The 17,696-nt window shown below is 36.5% G+C and overlaps 1 long non-coding RNA gene across 1 annotated transcript in view; it reads right to left on the reverse strand.

Moving 5' to 3' along the window:
- LOC145087664 (uncharacterized) overlaps nt 1-17,696 on the reverse strand; it is a 36,570-nt gene that overhangs the window by 10,729 nt on the left and 8,145 nt on the right. The window contains exon 2 of the long non-coding RNA XR_013700849.1: nt 979-1,043. This is a non-coding gene — a long non-coding RNA (uncharacterized LOC145087664). The remainder of the gene's footprint in view (nt 1-978; nt 1,044-17,696) is intronic.

Raw genomic sequence — 17,696 nt, forward strand, 5'->3', positions numbered from 1 at the left:
GAATTCGGCCACCCCTCTCTCCCCTCTCTCAAATTCATTCTCTTGCCCTAGTGTGTTTGTGAGCCAATAAAGGTACTACACTTGTGGTACTTGTTCTCAAGAGCAAAGGATCTTCAAGAATTGGCTGTTATTACTATATAACAACAAAGGTATGTGATCTAATATTTGTAGTTTTGAATTATTAGATGTATATTAGGATTTTTCTTTTTGTGTTCAACGCTTGTATCTCTAATAGAGAAAACATAGATCCAATCTAGGGTTGTATGCATACATAGGATTGTTTGTATAAGACCCATCATAAGGATCATCGGAATCAGAATTAAATTGAAGAATTTATGGCAATTTGAAGTTAACAAGGAATTGGGGAAAAGCCAAGAACGTTAGACGTACAGGGAGTACGCTGAGTATACTAGGATCAAGTGATCACGGAGCATCACCCTTGTACGCTGGGCGTACGTGGGTTAGATGTAAACCCTAAGTTTTAGGGTTTGGACCTTATTTAATCCTCATTAACTCTTGGAACCCTCCCCATTTGTAGCCTCGATCCCTCTCAACCAGGTCATGGCCTTAATGGCTGGTGATCCCAAAGCATAATCAACCTCCTCCCACCAGTCTCGGGTTCGCTCCTTCAAATAGCCTGCATTAAACCTTACATTCGACCCCTCGAGGCAGAACCTAGTCATCTAGGTACACTCCATTTTTTTTTATCCACCACCTTGCCACAATGGGGTGCTTTACCTCAAAGAACTTTGGCTCCCTGTGTGACATCCCCATTTTTACGGCCAGAAAAGACCGATTTAGTTTATGTTTTTTAATAAAAATCAGAGTAACTTCTTACCAAAAGTGTTGCGGAATTTTGTTCCCAAAAAAACATGATAAATATGCTATCAAAGCATTTCCAAAGAAATGTATTTTATTCCTTTTAAAACCTTGGGATGTCAACGTTAATACTGAAACATTAGCATACACAGAACTTACATTCATTTACACTAGTGATCTACATCTCTTTAATCCCTCAGTGAAGTGTAGCTTCATATCAACACCTGTGATGCAAATAAACTAAGTGGGTCAGGTTGGGAAACTTGGTGATTACATAGGGTTTTCAACCCACAATAGTAAAGTTATTATGTTTTATCATCAAACAATTAACCCAATTACCCATCCCCGTTATCTTCATTAATTCCTAGGGATTTACCCTAAGAATCATCTATCACTCATTCCTAAGGGTTTTCCTAAGGAATAGGCATGAATTCCATCGTCGCTAAGGTTATACAACAGACACTAAATTCATAGATGCCAGGGTTCATCCAACGGGTGCTAAGTCCATAACTCTCATTTATCGACAATATTATTTGCGGGAGTCCACCTGCAATACATGTCAATGGGTTTTTAGAGTACATCGGGTGAACATATCGTTCACAACACCTACAGGTAGCGAGCCTGCTAGTGTTCCACAGACTGTCTAGAATAGTCCATGGTTGTCATCCGTACTCTGCTAAATGACGGGGCCATCGTTGGGTAAAGGTTTCTCTCATTTTTCACATCTCACCCTCATCTCATATTCTATATTACCTTTTATCTCATCCTCTAACTCATCTTTTATCACACACCAACTATTTCATCTACCCATGTTTTACCCAACATATTTATAGATATAAAGTACATATACAGTTCAGATATGAAGAAATAGTTTAGAATTGTAAAGAAAACACATATACGGTTCAGATCTGAAGAAAAAAGGTCTAGATCTGAAAAACAAAGTTTAAATATTTCATCATATCTTTCAAAGCATAAAATACATATACAGTCTAGATCTGAAGAAAAGTTCAGACCTGGAAAGGAAGAAGTTTAGATCTTTCATCCAGCACAGATCTCAAGTATAAATCATCCATATATCAGGTTTAGATCTGAAAAGTTCAGATCTGTAGTGAGAAAGTCTAGATCTGAAGGAAAAAGTTCAGATCTGAAACAAAAGGGTTAGATCTGACAAAAATACATATACCATTCTGATACGAACAAAAGTCATAGATCTAGAAAGAAAAGGTTTAGATCCGAAGAAAAATCTAGATCTAAAGGAGAAAGTTCAGATCTGGAAGAAAATGTTTAGATCTAAAGGAAGAAGTTCATATATGAAAAGAAAGAGGTTTAGATCTCTCGTCCAACAAACATCTCAGGTAAACAGACAACATATATTTATACACATAACATATAATTTATATAAAATACTGCATATCTATGTGTAAGATGAAAGTGACTATGCACTCACCTGATAAGGAGTGATTCGGACATCACTTCGCTTCTTAAAATAATCTCCTTTGACGAAACCGGGAAGTTTGCTTGAAAACCGGGCTATACATGGGCAAAGTTTTGAACCGAAAAACTATTTTTATCGGAGACTCTGGGCTCTCCGAGGCTTCCTTCTAGAGCTAGAAAGGTTTCCTAGGCTTCTTGGGGTGTTTTGGGAGGTTTAGAGAGTGAGTAGAGAGAAGAATAAGTGGGTTTTGGTATGAAAAATGAAGGAGCTCTCGGGGGGTATTTATAGGCTAAAAAAGAGGTGAACTCGTCGAGTTTCTGGCCCAACTCTTTGAGTTTCTGACCCCCCAACTCGTCGAGTTGTTGGTCCAACTCGTCGAGTTGGTGCCACGTTTCGTCATGAGATTGTGTCACGTCACCCACTTCGCTGCAGCACCCTGCCGACTTCTAAACCACATAACTTTTGCATACGAGCTCTGTCTTCAACGTTCTTTATATCCACACATAGGTAATGACAAGCTCTACAACTTTCCTTTTGACCCCATCGACTAATTCTCAATCGATTTTAAATTTAACAGTATGAGAAGATTACACTATTAAACGACCGTGTAGAATTCATAACTTCTACATACAGACTCCGTTTTCATCTGTCTTTTTATCGTTAAGCTCCTATTAATAAGATGTTCAATTCTCATTTAGGAGGTGTCGGCCAAAAATCGATCGATCTAAAATTCGAATTCCGGGTTGTTCACTGTTATGCTAAATCTTAGAAAAATCAAAACTTCCTCATATGAAGTCAGATTTGGACCTTCTTTTATGCACGCTCTCGGTTTAACATATACTATGACTTTAGTTTAGATCGCTAACGCTAAAAATCACTTTATTGTAAACTCACTTTTTTCGTCACACAGCGTCGCACCGGTTTTGTCGCGAAACTTCGACATGTCATAACTTCTTCGTTATAACTCGATTTCCGGCGTTCTTGATATCTCCGGAATCCTTGTCACGACCACTACAACTTTCTTCATCGATATCAGTCTTATCTAACATTTTTTTTGATGCTTCTTTTATTATATCTTTATAAATAAGTATATAATCACATAAAAGCACATAATTCAAATAATTCATCTTTATTACTTTAAAATAGGTTACAGTGGTTGACCTAGACTATTACATAAACGCATCAATGCTTAGCCTCGAAACACGGGCGTTACTGTTGGATTAGTGTCTAAGTCCATAACTATTTTGGTATGTACTTGACCCGATTGTGCATGGTCCTTTTGGGTTGCCTTCACACTGGTGACTAGACATGATGATTGTTGAGGAGAGAGGCCGATTTATTGTTAAGAATAATAAATTGGAGTATAAATATGATTTTTTAATATATTATATGAATAATATATTAATTTGGAATCATATTATTAATTAGTATTTAATCATAAATTAATTAGGAATTAATTTCGGGATTAAAGGAATTAATTAAAAGTACAGGGGCTATTTTGTAATTATTCAATAGTTGAGGCTTTGGGACATTGGATCACCTTTATTAAGGCTTGAAAAAAAATCCTAGAAGGATATATGAGTTTTCGTCCAAGGGCTTAAGGAAAGGAGTCCATGGACTTGCTTAGGCCCTAAGCTAAGGGATTAGGGTTTACACCTTGAAACCCTAGTTAGCCTTAAGTATAAATAGCACCCTAAGGCACTAAGATTTCGTCCAAGCCTTGGGAAACCCTAAAAGGGATGAAATCTAGGGCAACATACCCTTCTCTCCTCTCTCCCATATTCATCCTTTCACCTAGTGTGTTTGTGAGCCATTAGAGGTACTACACTTGTGGTACTTGCTTTCAAGAGCTAAGGAAATTCAAGGAACTAGTTGTTATTTCTATATAACAACAAAAGGTATGTATTCTATTTTATATATGAATTTCGAAAATAATAGTAGCATGCCAGGTTTCTTTTTGTGTTCATAAAGTTCTATAACTAATAGTGAAAACATAGATCCAACTCTAGGGTTGCATACACACATATGATTGTTTGTATAAACCCATCAGTGGTATCAGAGCCATTGGTTTTTGTTTTCAATTAGCTTTATTCACATGTATGAACTTGACATATTAGGGTTTATGGCTAATAAACCCTGGAGGCTTGTTTTTCGAAATTAGGGTTTCTAAACCCTGGATTTCGAAATTTTTGGTAAGATTTCCTAAACCTTTTTCTTTGGCCTCAAGATTTCGATTTTAGGGTTGTCTAACCCTAGAATTTCGAAATTGCCTATTTCCCCATGATTGGATCCTAAATTTTAGGGATTTGGATATTGCCATATCTTGTAATTATCCTTTAAATGTTTAAATTTAGTAATTAAAGATTCTGAATATCCCATCCCATAATTTCAAATTCTAGGGGATTTAAGTGATTAGGTTAAATTAATTATTTAATTTAAAAGATATCCTTACCAAAGTAAAAGATAATTGTCAATTTAATTAGATAATCATTTTCTTATGTGACAAACTTGATTGAATTATTTGATAGATTATCTTGCAAGAAATTGAATTATGACATATTTAGATAATTACTAATTAATTGGTTAATTATTATTATTTGTAATTTGATCTAGAATGTTCTTGCTTATGTTTTGAAAAGTTTCAAAACTTGCCCTCAAGTTTTGGAATTTAAATTGTTTGATTAAAAGGTTTAATTTTGAAAAAAGTCTAAATTCTAAAACCCTAGTTTTGAAAGGTTAAAATTACACCCTTATGGTTTTATTAAATTAATTAAGTGTATAATTAAAAGAGAGTTAATAAATACATAATGATATGGTTTGTATTTAATTAAATTAAAAGTGTAATTTATAAAATTAAACCACCTAGTATTTTACAAGTGTAAAATACACCCTTATACTATGTATAACATTAAAAGTCTAATATTATATATGTATAACTTAAATGCTAGTCTTACCGTTAGTAGGCCTCATTCACGAAGCCAATCTATAAGTAGGGTATAAGGTTATGGCCTATAAATTGGTCGTTTAATGGGTGTCCACTCTCACCCACCGCTTCCTTGATTGGTGGAGGGTCGTTAGCCGAACGGGTAGGATATGGCAAACATTTTCCGTTAAAAGTATAATGAAGTATAAAGTAACTAAATGTTTTACAAAATTCCCAATCTTAGTTACTTTAGGCAAAAGTGAATTGATGCAATTCCATGAAATTACACTTTGTGCCCTTGTAAAGACGTTAGTGGAGCGCGTGTGGTTAACCGGCACACTAAATGGTTCTAAGCAAAGGTAGCAAAGGGTGACTCAATGTTTGTCATAGTTCGGTGGAGCGTGTGTGGTTAACCGACACATCGAATAGGTGATTGTAACATTGGGGGCACCATGTAATTTTGCATGGTTATTCACACCCTGTTTTGTGATCCTCGGCATCCCAGTCACAAATCGAGGGGTATATCGAGATTTAAACATGCCATTGAAAAGTTCAATGAATCTTAAAAGATCTAGGAATTTTCAATAGATTTAAAACTTATTTTTTTTTTGTTTTTCATGGTGGAAATTGGTAAATCGTCATTTACCTACCTTCAAATATTCTGCAACTAGATTACGACATCCCTCTTATAGGTTGTAGAGTATTGTGTTGGACCCTAGCCTCGATGTTTCATTTGGGTGTCACATCGAGGATTCTAATCAACTTAACTTGAATTTTCTCCCGTTTTGTAGATGTCAAAGTATGACATCTATGGTCTTCCCAAATCCCGTGGAACAAGCTTTCCACATAAAGATGATATTTCGCGATATGATCGAGGAACAAGAGATCATGTTTCACTTCCTCCATCTCCTCCAACTATTCTCCCTAACCCACAAGTTCGAAGCCTTGAAAAGTTCAAATTCACTCAAGCCCTTTTGGCAAGTAAACATGAAGATGGGAAACCTGTGTGTGCACACGTCTTAGAGATGAAGTCACACATCGATAGGTTAAGGATGTTGGGTGTCGAGATTTCAGGTAAGTTGACTGTTGATTGGGTTCTTCAGTCACTTGCAGAATCATATAGTGAGTTCGTTAGAGAGTACTATATGATACATCACGACGTGACCCTCATTGATCTCACCTATTTGCTTATAGCTGTTGAATCAACAATGATTTGGCGTGCTGGTCAAGCAAATTTGTCTGGTGAGTCAAGCTCCCAAACTGCAATGGGCACTGGCAACATCGGAAGTCTAGAAAGAAATAAGTCTGTGATTGTCCGATGTGTTGTGCCAAAGGAGTCCATTTGCTTTTATTTCCAAGAGAAGGGGCATTGGAGACGAAGCTGCCCTAACTAACTGAGAAATCAAAGAGATGGGAGAGTCAAGATGCATGGCTCTACTTCAGGTAAAATCCATTAACTAACTCTTTTAAGTTCTTATTCTAGATTCTTAATACATGATGTAATAAGATTACATTTTGATGTTTTGTAGGATCGAAGAAAAAGGAAGCTTAAGGGAAGAAGTGAGCTGAATCTAACCGTGAAGAAATGGATTTCGATCGCATTGCTTGAAGATTAGACTCTTAAGCTACTACTTGGAGTTAGAATAGATAGCTTAGGAATATGTAACAACATAGTTTTTCAGTTGAATTAAATTGTAAGGACAAATTTTTCCGCAATAAAATAAATTTTGATTTTATATTATTTATTTATCCTTGCAATGGTGTGTATGAAAAATTGATGTTTGTAAGTTTCTATTATTATCAATAATGGATTTGATTCTTAATTATGTTATTTGTGGAAAGGTCAAGAATTTACCAAATAGGGAAAGTTTCTCATCGCCCAAGTTTCAATTGGACAGAAATTTGGAATCATGCAACTTGGTTGCATGATGAATAAGAATTTTTATATTTGGAAATTAGACTAATTCGTTGACAAAGTGTCAAGTGAAGGACTAGGAGATCGAGTACACAAGGTTGTGTGTTGATCAAGTCCACCACACGAGTGACAAAGATATTCGTCATGGTTTACTAAGGTTAAGTAAATATGATTGTACTTATGAGATTAAATGTAATTCTGAGTTGATTGAAAGAGTTTCAATAAACAGCAGAACGAATAAGAAGAATCAAGTAGGCAGAAAGATAAAAGTTTCTCTATTCTAAGAAGAAGGGAGAGTACCTTTTATTATGTTTTATGTTAGGTCTTAATGATTAAGAACCATATCTCAATTGATCCTCTAAATGAGTCTTAGTACAATTGTATGTCTGAGAAGAGGAATCAAGAATTGAAGAAATGGTTAAATCAAGAAGTCAATCATACTTCGTTCCAAAACAAGTCCTAGAGTTAAGACTGTGATATTGAGTGACAAGTCTTAAGAAGGTTTATAACATTCATCAAATGTGGAATTTGAAAAAGTTTTCTTATTTTTGAAATTGGAAAGTTTTGATGTCTTGGATAAGACAAAGACCAACTAGAACCAATTTTGTGAAGTGTTTTGTCTTGATAAAAACTACACTAACTCTTGAATATTTGTTTGTCAATAAATGTTTATTGACAAGAGAATCTTACATGTCAAGGAGTCAGTGGGAGTCTTAATGGTCTTGAAAGGTTTCAAGAACTAATCAAGAATAAACCTTATCGATCATCACTAGCAAACGACTTGAGGTTTACAACCTATCGTGTTGACACTATCTTGTTTCTGTGCAGTTCCAATTGAGTTAATTATGCATGTGAATTCTATGAGTTCTCATTTCAACGCATAAAAGGCAATCACTTTGATCAATGAAAAGTACATTGATAGGAAAGGGTGAACTGCTTAACTACTTGGAAGACATGGTGGGCAGCCGTGTTACCATAAGGCAAGAGATCAAGATTGAGAAGGTTCGGTCCATATGAGTTTGGATTTGTCGCAAACTTTGGTTTTGGGCAAATTCGCATGGATAGGAACACATACACCACTAAAATCTAAGTTTCATAAGATTCCCTCATTCATAAGAATGAATGTGAGGAAATGCTTTCGCTAAGAGAGATTTTAAGAAGATAGTGATTGTGAAAATTGTATTCTCAAATTCGGTTATGGTTATGGTATCCCTTTCCATATTTCGAATTGTGAGATTTGGCAATTAGTCTGAATTGTTTAGACACACATATGAGCTATCTAAGGCAAAGGTGTATAAGATTAAGAAGCTTATATAAAGGATTATCAAAGCATTAGGTATTAGAAATATGAACTTAAGAATCCAATAGGTATTGTTTTCTGGAAGTTAAGTTGTTTTCTGAATACATGTCAAAGCTAGTGGGAGCATAAGTGTTATGCTTATATGATAATAATCATCATGATAGTGGGAGCATAAATGTTGTGCTTGTATGATTATTAAGGCAAGTATTGCAAGTTAGCAATATTAATTTTAGAAAACAAGAGTTATACTTTGCAAAGTCGTAAGGATTGAATAGTTGTTTTGCTATAATTAAGGGAGAGAATATTATGCTTCATTTCAAATCTAAAGGCTTAGGTTGTGGAATGTTAATAAATTTAGTCAAGGATACATAGTGTGTTCTCAAAATTTTGATTATGATTATGGCATCCCTCTTCATAGTTCGAATTGTGAGAACGTGACACATAAAATATTATGACAAAAGATTGATAAAGTATCAGATCTTTATGTAAGACATTATGCATCGTGTCCCATACGCTTCGGGTAAAGGATCATTTGCAAATGCTATAATATTTGACCATTCTAAAATTTTCCAAATGCCTAGCGCATTAAGAGGGAAAAAAGACTAGAATCAGTTTTGACTAAAATAATTAAACAACTATCAAAGGACGATCCAAAGTTCGCTGAAGATTGGTTGCTTGTGTGTAGTTGGAAGTATGGTATTAGATGGACCATATCGACATTATTATGAATATATAAGATTCTATTAAGAATGAGTTGTCATATGGCAAATATGGAAATGTTTCCATATTGGGAGTTGGATATTGAGAGTCTATGTCTAGATTAGAAACTTTTATGCAAGAAAGATGTTCAAAGGAATGTACTTTGAGTGAGAGACATCATATCTATAGAATTGTTTCTGATAGAGATTAGCCAAGTCTTGATGATTTTGAGCTATGACTTTACGAAAGGATCATTGCATAAAATGTTAGAATCTAGCATATTCTATAAGTGACAAAAGTTTGATATTCTTATACTTATGATAAGAATTGGGAGTTGTGAAATGAGTATGATTGGAAATGTGTTCATTTGATCTATTTCACAAAGTAAGGACCATAAGTAAACATTGTGTGCATGTTAAGAACATGGGACAATTGTAGTAATAATTCAAGTAATAAGTTAATTAACCAAAATAACAAATAATGAGTAATCGATATGGTGATTAAATAAAATGTTTTATTTATATCCAGAGTTTGGGGCCATGTGGGATTAGTATTATTCTTGTGTTTCACTTTGTATGTTTTGACTTCCTGAATAATTAAATTGGTTCAGAACAATCAAATTATTCGAACGGACCATAGTCGTTCATATGTTGGAAGTAGGTATGAATGACGACTGTCGTGAATTGGTGTGTGGATTGTCTAAAGTGTATTAGACATACGCAAATGTTTGTTGCAACGTTCATGAGTGCTTATGAATATGATTTGAGCATTGGATTAAACCCACGCTCACAAGAATCACTTCATGGATTTTATCACAAGTGATTGGTGAGAGGATAACATCTTATATTCTTGAAACCGAGATGTGTGAGTTGTATCTTGCGAGTCGGTTACACATTGATAATATGTAAACGCACCAGTAACTTGGTGTCATAAAACATATTGTTGTGTGTGATTCGGTGAGTGAGTGCAAGCAAGTATTGAATCAAAGTTTATCCGTTCCTTTTATCCAAAGTGGGATGAAAGCGATATCTGTGGGCCCCTCGATGATTTAGTGATGGCACATAAGCGCTTGGCCAAGCCGAAGCTAATTTGATGTGTTCAATTGTAGTTTGTTGTCAGTCGTCATAAATCGGAAATCGGGAAACAGAACATAGACTGAGAGAATAATCAAAATCCATGTCTCAAGTCTATACGATATCAAGAATGAAGGAATATATGATCCCTTATCTAAAGGACACGCTTCTAATAAGATCAGAGTTGACAACGGCTTTTGAAAGCTACGATTGCTAATCAGGATCTGAGGTTATACGCATAATAGTTATTAGACTTATCCAAGTGGGAGACTATTGGATTAGTGTCTAAGTCCATAACTATTTTGTTATGTACTTGACCCGATTGTGCATGGTCCTTTTGGGTTGCCTTCACACTGGTGACTAGACAGGATGATTGTTGAGGAGAGAGGCTGATTTATTGTTAAGAATAATAAATTGGAGTATAAATATGATTTGTTAATATATTATATGAATAATATATTAATTTGGAATCATATTATTAATTAGTATTTAATCATAAATTAATTAGGAATTAATTTCGGGATTAAAGGAATTAATTAAAAGTACAGGGGCTATTTTGTAATTATTCAATAGTTAAGGCTTTGGGCCATTGGATCACCTTTATTAAGGTTTGAATGAAAATACTAGAAGGATATAGGAGTTTTCGTCCAAGGTCTTAAGGAAAGGAGTCCATGGACTTGCTTAGGCCCTAAGCTAAGGGATTAGGGTTTACACATTGAAACCATAGTTAGCCTTAAGTATAAATAGCACCCTTAGGCACTAAGATTTCGTCCAAGCCTTGGGAAACCCTAAAAGGGACGAAATCTAGGGCAAGATACCCTTCTCTCCTCTCTCCCATATTCATCCTTTCACCTAGTGTGTTTGTGAGCCATTAGAGGTACTACACTTGTGGTACTTGCTTTCAAGAGTTAAGGAAATTCAAGGAACTAGTTGTTATTGCTATATAACAACAAAAGGTATGTATTCTATTTTATATATGAGTTTCGAAAATAATAGTAGCATGCCAGGTTTCTTTTTGTGTTCATAAAGTTCTATAACTAATAGTGAAAACATAGATCCAACTCTAGGGTTGCATGCACACATAGGATTGTTTGTATAAAACCCATCAGTTACACCCTACAACCCTTGAAATCCTTAAAGGAAAGTGTATGGGGTCCATACTGCCCGACAACTAACTCGACTTTGTAAGTCTAGAAGTGCTCCTCCATCAGCTCAATGATACCCTCCTTTATCAACTTGAACATCACCGGGGTCGCATGAAGGATGCCTCTCGTAATCTCGGTCGTGATGAAATCACGTAGTCCCTCATCAATTGGTTCGTTACCCAAGCCTGAACCATATCCGAATCCTGAACCTCCTGTTCCACCATGTGTCATTAATATGCTAAAACACAATACATAATTAATTAATACAAGCACAAAGAAGTTCACATTTTTTGAAGTTTCTTGAAATCATCAAGGTCTTCCTTGTCTCAGGTATAGATCATATGCTTTTAGTAGTACGGGCCCAATATTATCTTCCATACCTATCTATACCTTCCTCAAGAACGGTCTGGACTCCTCCAAGTCACTTCCCTAGTATCAATTACCTCACTCTCAATATAGAACGCCCAACGCGCTAAAATATTTCACCAAGCTTTCATAGCCTTCCTTTCCCATCACTCTCAGCCATCAGCTACAGAAGATACTCCATCCAATACCTTCTAACTACCTCATGAATACAACTACATGTTACCGACACCATATAATTTTCGACTGCTAGGTCCCACTCTATAACGGGTGGACTCAAACAAGAGTTGTGCAATAGGGTTGAACCTAACCTTCGAGAATTATCTAATCCCCACAACATGTAATTTAACTTATTCGCTTAATAATTATCCAACACCATTGGATCCTCTAGAAACACAAAGCAAGCAACATTCAAGTATTGAGTTCTAAACCAGAGCACTACTTAAATGGCTAAACACGTCACTCTATCCGATCATCTGAAATCTATACTAGCATGCAGTTCTAAAGGTTCATATAACCGACATACGAGGCATCCCTCTTATCATCCTATAATGCGATTATGAGCTGATCATTAGCCCTGAGCTAGCATGTTATACATATATACATATAGTAAACAATAAACATGTATGGGTATTTTGAAAGATACTTAATTAAGTTCGGCTAGTTGCACGCATCACACACTTTTCTTTATAAAAAATCTATTTAGAAAATCCATTTTCTTCCAAAAAGATTACCAATTCCTCATTTTGAGTTCAGACACACCCGATAGTGTGCTCGAGTCCCTCAAACCAAGGCTCTGATACCAACTTGTAACGTCCCAAAAATTACTATGTAAAAAACTTATTTTAAAACTAACAAAAACATCATTCATTCATTCCAAAATCCATCAAAATGTGATAGTGTATAAAATAGTTATTAGAGTATAAATCATGTCATAAAATGCGGAATTCTGGTGGATAAAGTGCGATCATGTCGGGCCCTTCCCTTTTGAACCGGAAATACCAGAAACCATAAACATAAAACTGTAAGCACAAGGCTTAATGAGTTTCCCCAAAATACCACATACCAAATATACATAACAACTTGAAGCTAAAAGTGGCTCTATTTCACCCCATTTGGTATCTTTCAACCGGTACCGGGTCTATGTCACCCACTTCGGTATCTTTCAACCGATATCGGGTCTATTTCTCCCCCTTCGGTATCTTTCAACCGGTATTGGGACTATTTCACCCTTACAACTAAGCATACAATCATATCAGCAAGAGTCACAAAGACAACAATCACATACATGCATATCAACAGGTGTCACAAAGACAATTATCATCTTACAAACATAATCCAGTGGGCCGACATTTGTGCCTTCGACCCACGAGTACAGTGAAGAGACTCACCTAACAAACGATGATCAACCAATACTGTTCCTATTGCCGCAAATTCAAATGCTATAAACCACTTATACAATCGTACAAAGTACACCCTTAGCTTTCCTTCCAAAACTAGGGGTTTGACCAAAAGTCAACTCAAGTCAATGGTCAAAGTTGACTCGCCACATTGTGGCTATCCTTTGCCACGTCGTAGCTCTCATACAACAAAATAGACGCGTTTTCCCTAGTCACCACGTCGTGGCGAATTCAGCAACACGGTGGGCACTAGGTTCAAAGTGTCTTAATGGCTTAAGCCGAATCCTCCGATCCCAAAGGTTCCAAAGTCTAGATCTGATCATTTTTATTGTGTAAATGGATAAAGTTTCCAATTTTATCCCTTGAAACTCACCAAGGGGTCAGATCTAAAATCTTAGGTCCAAAAGACACAACCATGACATGAGCTTAATCAACACTTAATCCCTTAAGTCTCAAGCCCATTTGCTCTAGAAGATCTCATAACACTAAAACCAACCTAAAAATTGGTGCTTTTTAGACATGCATCTCCAATGCATGTCTTGGACTCAACTTAGGTCAAAATGGGGGATTCTGACTAAAATCTTATGCATGGCTCAAACAACCCACCAAACTCCATATCCAAATCACGAACTACTCCAAATGATCTACAGATTCATAAAGTTGCAACCTTTATGAAATCTCACCATCCCATCTAACAAGATCAAGAAGAAAATAGGACAAAATGTAAGATCTATCACCCTATAATAAAAAGGTGGAGCCTTTAACAATTACAAGGGTCTAAAATTGAGCTACGAAGGGATATAAGGACTTTGTTATTGGTCCTTAGCTTACTCCTTGATTCTTCCTTTAAAACTCTCAAAAGCACTCAAGAAAGCTTCAACAATGGAGGAAAAGGAATTATCGTTTCTCCTAGGTTAAAGAGGGTGGTAGAGGCTGAGGGTGAGCAAACCCTAGCCGTCCTATTCCTTTAAATAAGGTGGAAAACCCAGATAATTAGGGTTTAAGATGTTAACGGAGGCCATACCGTGGCCTTCCTTTCCACGTCGTGGCGAGTTAAAAAGACCCGTGACCAGAAAATGCCTCGCCACGTCGTAGCCATCCTTCCCACGTCGTGGCGACTCCCCAAAGTCAAATTTTAAAATAAAATAAATCATACCTCAAAACCAGATGTTACAGAAAGTCGATCATGTAAAGGCTTTGGGCCTTAAGGAAGTAAAGTTTAGACCTTATTGAAGGTTGATAATGTAGGTTGTGAGATCTAAAACCTTGATTTGTGTGCTAGACGGAAGGGTAGAAAGGGAAAAGTTATATGTCGGGTTTCTTGGATGGGTTAGAGTTTTAGTTCGACATGTGTTAAGACAAAGTAACTACATAGTATTATAGGGCTCTTCAATACCTTTCCGTACATATAAAGAACACTGAAAACGGAGTTGAAACGAAGAAGTTATAGATGTTTGAAGTTGAGTTGGAAAAAGGGAGTATGACACTATGTAGGGAGTACTCTAAGTACGCAGGGGGTAGTGGTTGCTGAAGGGGCGCGGTTTTAGGGAGCTACGCAGGGCGTAGCTACACAGAGTAAAAACGGTAATTTCGGGGTTCTGAACCCTTTTTAAGGACTCTAACCCCTTGAGGTCCTTGTTATCATCATCCTCTACCCTCTTGAGCCTACAACTCGAAACCCTAGTCATCTTGTGAGGATTTTGAAGGGGGGTAGTGGTTGCTGAAGGGGCGTGTTTTTAGGGAGCCACACAGGGGGGTAGTGGTTTCTGAAGGAGCGCGTTTTTAGGGAGCTACGCAAGGTGTAGCTTATGTTACGCAGGGCGTAACTACACAGAGTAAAAACGGTAATTTCGGGGTTTTGACCCCTCTTTAAGGAATCCAACCCATTGAGGTCCTTATTATCATCATCCTCTACCTCTTGAGCCTACAACTCAAAACCCTAGTCATCTTGTGAGGATTTTGAAGCATTAGAGTGTTTTATTGTATGTTTTGTGAAGAAAGAGGTCATTGAAGGTGTACTTAGGGAGTCTAAAGCTTGTAGATCCATACTCTACTCTTCTACAACATCCTACAAGAGGTATAAAGCTTTAAACTCGATTCATTATATAGATCTAGCTTTTTATGGGTTTTATGAGCTTTTTAGTTCCTTGATCTTGGGTCTAGTGAGCGTGAGCTACTCTAGACCTCATGAGTTACAATTTCTAGCATATCTGAGCTTGCAGAGTGATAAAAATGGGAGCTTAGTCACTCTTATCCTTCCATGAATGAGTATTTGGGCATCAGAGTGTGTTTTGGAATTGAGATTTGGTATAGTTCTCTTTTAAGCCATGCAAAGGCATAAATTTAAGAACTTTATCACTCTAGACGTTTATTAGGACCAGATCTGAGAAATAGATGGTTAGTCTTTATGGATTAAGAGCTAAATGGAAACGACTTAATAACATAGTACACATGACGTACTCTCAATATGCATGACGTACCACTACGCAAGGCATAGATTGGGTACGGAAGGCGTAAGTCAACTGGAATTGATCGTTGACTTTTTGACCAGTTTGACCCTTGGTCAACTGTGAGGGGTTGAGGACTTGGAAGGGTAACATGGTATTTTGTCCAAATAAGGATTAACATTGGCTTTTGGACCCGTTAAGTAGAGTATTACCTTAATTGCTAATTAGGGTTTGGTTTGTCGATATGTTTAGTGGGAGAGACGTTAGTACTAGGGATGAAAGTGGGTCCAAACCCGGACCGGATGGACCTAGACCTGGAAAACCGGAAACCGGTTAACGAGATTTTGTAGAACCAGAAACCGGACCGATATATAGGAATTAGTTCCGGTTCGGTTCCGGGTAAAGTGGGTCTAGAACTGGAAAACCCGGAAACATCAAAGTGGGTAGGTTAGAACTGGATAAAGTGGGTTTAGAATCAGAAAACCCAGAAAAACCGGAATTTTTTGGTAATTAATTACTACTTAGTGGGTTGAACTTTGAAATTTTTCATATTGATATCCTGACTTTCGGGGATTGTAACTCATTGAATATGAAACCAAAATTGACAAAATTATAGTCTAAAATCATGTTCTAACTATAAACTACACTTTGGAAAAAACCGCATGTCATTCCAACTCTAAACGAATGAGATATGCATGTGTTAACATTTTCACAGAATACAAAGTACAAAAACAAATAGCTGAAAATTTGAAAATTTTTAGTTTTGATATCCCGACTTCAGGGGACTGTAAATCATTGAATATTAAACCAAAATTGACAAAATTATAGCCTAAACTCATGTACAAATGCTAAACTACAAGTTGAAAAAAACCACATGTCAATCCGACTTTAAATGAATTAGATATGCATGTTTTAATACTTTCACAAAATACAAAAAACTAAAAATCTAAAAACTTTCAACTTTGATATCTCGACTTTAGGGCACTGTAAGTCAATGAATATAAAACTAAAATGACAAATTTATAGTCTAAAATCATGTACAAGCTATAAACCACACGTTGGAAAAAACCGGATGTCAATCAGAGTTGAAACGAATGAGATATGCATATTTTAAACGTTTCACAAAAACCGGTTCCGGCCCTAAAAGTGGTTCCGGTTCCTAACACCGGTTTCGGTTTTTAGACCCGGTTTACCCAGACACAAACCCGGATTACCCGGAACCCGGATAAACCTAATTTTTAAACTCATAACCGGAATCGGGTCTATATATTCCGGTTCTAACGGTTCCAGTTTCGGTCCGGTTTTCCGATTATGAATCTCATCCCTAGTTAATACCAACAACTCATGTGTAAGATCTATCCGTTTACCGGTTGAGGTGAGTTTCTTCATTGTACTTGTGGGTCGAAGACACCAATGTAGACCCATTGGATTATGTTTGTAGGATGCTAGTTGTCTTTGTGACGCTTGTATGTGTTTGTATGTATGTTGGGCGGGGCCCATTATGTGTGTTGGTCGAGACCCACTATGTATTATAGATGAGCCTGTTCGCCGGGCGGGCCCCAATGAGTATCGGGCGGGGACCGATGAATGTCGGCCGGGGGGGGGGGATGTATGTATGGTATGTGGTATTTTGGGGAACTCACTAAGCTTTGTGCTTACGGTTTGATGTTTATGGTTTCAGGTATCTTCCGGTTCTATGGGGAAGAGCTTAACATGATTGTACCGCATCCACCAGTGTTCCACATGATTTGACTTGTTTTATACTCTGATGATTATATGACATGTTTTTATACTTTGATGGGATTTCTAAATGAATGAATGATTGTTTTTTTATTGATTTAAAGAAAAAAAATTCACTTAGAATTTTTGGAACGTTATAAGAACCTTCCCATAGGGACGGTTTTGGGATGCCCTAATAGGGCATTCTGGAAGCTTCCTCGTGATTAGGAAACTAGATAGCTACCTGAATTTGAAATATTTTTATTATACGTTCAAATTGCGGTTTCCAGGGTTTCCAAGTATATATATATATATATATATATATATATATATATATATATATATATATATATATATATATATATATATATATATATATATATTCGGGGCAGGGCAGACATCCCCACTCCCTGATCCGAACCCGAAAAAAATACCCGATAACGACCCAAAACCCGATA

The sequence above is a fragment of the Lactuca serriola genome, chromosome 2 (assembly GCF_051521515.1).
Source record: "Lactuca serriola cultivar US96UC23 chromosome 2, Lser_US96UC23_V15, whole genome shotgun sequence".
NCBI lineage: Eukaryota > Viridiplantae > Streptophyta > Magnoliopsida > Asterales > Asteraceae > Lactuca > Lactuca serriola.